The sequence below is a fragment of the Babylonia areolata genome, chromosome 27 (genome assembly GCF_041734735.1).
Source record: "Babylonia areolata isolate BAREFJ2019XMU chromosome 27, ASM4173473v1, whole genome shotgun sequence".
Taxonomy (NCBI): Eukaryota; Metazoa; Mollusca; class Gastropoda; order Neogastropoda; family Buccinidae; genus Babylonia; species Babylonia areolata.
In genome coordinates this window covers 40,010,740-40,013,363 of record NC_134902.1, presented here as the reverse complement: position 1 = coordinate 40,013,363, position 2,624 = coordinate 40,010,740, and the positions used below count along the sequence as shown (strand labels likewise).

General features: G+C 42.8%; 1 protein-coding gene across 8 annotated transcripts in view; it reads right to left on the bottom strand.

The window, feature by feature from the left end:
- Positions 1 to 1,249: 1,249 nt before the first annotated feature.
- The window catches only part of LOC143301272 (excitatory amino acid transporter-like), a 30,123-nt gene continuing 28,748 nt past the window's right edge, over positions 1,250 to 2,624 (bottom strand). For all 8 annotated transcript variants that reach the window (XM_076615437.1, XM_076615436.1, XM_076615444.1 and 5 more), the window contains one exon: positions 1,250 to 2,624. This exon is cut by the window's right edge and continues 665 nt beyond it. The gene's annotated coding sequence lies outside the window, so the exon portion shown is untranslated.

Here is a 2,624-nt window from a genome sequence, read left to right as displayed (position 1 = left end):
ACACAGGACAACAAAGTGCACAGCAGGCTTCATTTTCTCTCTCACCTTTACATCACGACAAAGTTCATTATCATGATATTGTCTACAGCCAAAATAATGCACATTCAGGTAAGAAATACCAAGTCTACACCTTGAGAGAGAGAGAGAGAGAGAGAGAGAGAGAGAGAGAGAGAGAGAGAGAGAGAGAGAGAGAGAGAGAGAGAGCACGCAATTACATACGCGAGCACACACACACACACACGCACACACACATATACGCACACAAAAACACACACACACACTGTTCATTCCTCTATGTGCGTGCGTGTAAACCTGTGCACACGTGTATACCCACGCGCGCGATCCTGATCCTGATAATCATAATCATCATGAATACGATCATCATCTCTACGTTGAATTCTTTGCTTTGAAGATCAGTAGGCATATATGCTGGTGACAATATTTGCCAGCACAAATGTGTGCAGTGAGTGTCAGTACATATTGTCACCTGCGACAATAACAATATTATGCCGTCGACAATATTATCTTTCCGACGACAATATATGTACAATAAGTGCCATCCATATTTTTTTTTCTGTTTTGGAAGTGCATGTTACTATCATTAAAGTGCATTTTACTATTATCAAAGTACATTTCACTATTGTCAAAGTGCATTTCACTATTATCAAAGTGCATTTATCATCAAAGTGTATTTTACTTCATAGGTGTCGCGAGAGACAACCCTTTTGTTGCTGCAGGTTCCTTTACGTGCGCTGAGTGCATGCGACACAAGGGACCTCGGTTTGTCACCTCATCCGAATGACTGGCACCCGGCCCACCACTCAACGTCCAGTCAAGTCTCCATAGACACGTGCGCGCATGCTCACGTGCAGACATATAAATACACGCACACTGACACACAAATACACACGCACAATCTCTCTTTCTCTGTCTCTCTCATTGTGTCTGTGTCTCTCCCTCTCTCTCATTTGAGCACGCATTTACACACACACACACACACACACACACACACATTGGCGCATGCCAACCCTAATACACAACACAAAAGGGGTGCTGACACACATATACAGACACAGACAGACATAGAAACACACGTGCATGCATTGACACACATGCTTGTCGGGTCACACACACACACACACACACACACACACACACACACCGATTGTATGTGACTGCTGTCGTTGGTGTGTTTGTAATGGTGTCTGGCAGACGACTTTCAAATTGAGGACAGGCCTCACTCTTGAAATGGACAAAATCATGACTGTTTATTAATAAGAAGAAAATACACAATATGGTTAGGATTACATCCACACACAACGACCGGAGTGCCTCAAATCAAATCATGATTTATTGCCAATAGCCAGCCGACCGCAAATGGTCATTCAGGACCGACAACCCGTCAGTTGTTAAAGGCAGCTGTGGGGCCCAGATAATGTGAAAAGGTCGACCAGCAGCAAAGGTCGATAAGCAGCACTGACTAAGTTATGTACCTTGTAAATAGAAAGTTACCACTCTTTGTATGATTGTCGTGTCCGACTACGACCATCACAACAGGAAAGGAAGCAGCTTCTGTCCGACTATCTGGGCCAGAATTTGATTATAGTGGAGAGTGTCTTGCCCAAGTTACACCCCCACTCTCTCGGCTAAGAGGGTTTTAGGACAGTCGGTGTTGGGATGGTTTCCAAAGCCTAACAAGCCCCCAAGGCTGTAGCACTGAGAACCACTGCAATGTTGCCTCCTAGTTTGAGAGTCATAGTCCTTTATAAAAGACTAAGCTGTAAATGATTCCCCATTGCAATGGAGAAACCACCAACTCTTCATTGTCTGTTAATCAGTGAAAACAACGTCAACAAGACAAACTGACTCACATCTAACTCAGTCCACGTTAAACCTGATCAGTCTTGAAATACTGAAAATGACGTGAAGACGTCACATCAAGCTGCCCCGAGAGAGTCCATGCACGTGTGATCAAACACTCACTAACATGCACGCCGTGTACTTGAGGTATGACGAGACAATGCAAAGCACGAGCATACTATGCAAAACTTTTCATCACACAACACTGAAAAAAAACAAACCCCATCAGAGTTCTATTCATGAATCAACGACTACAATCGTCACAATAGATGCTGTCGCATGTTATGATGCAGGACAACCAAAAGAAGTTCATCTTTACAAATAAATCCATGAAAGGTTTGATAATATCATATACAGATGTGTGCGAAGTAAACGGTTTGATAATTGAAATATCGAACTTATCAGCTGAAGATTAAAAACAAAAAGTTTTTAGACGTGAACAAGTATAGCGGAAGATGCAGGCGTTGTCTTTGAGATAAATGGTACAATCCCAGGAACCAGGGGTTTTGGTGCTGGGTGTTCCACACTTTGTTACGAACAACTAGGTCCATGTGCTGTCAGCAGTAAACGATTCATACATCTCATACAGCTATGTCCATGTGCTGTCAGCAGTAAACGATTCATACATCTCATACAGCTATGTCCATGTACTGTCAGCAGTAAACGATTCATACATCTCATACAGCTATGTCCATGTACTGTCAGCATTAAACGATTCATACATCTCATACAGCTATGTCCATGTACTGTCAGCAGTAAACGAT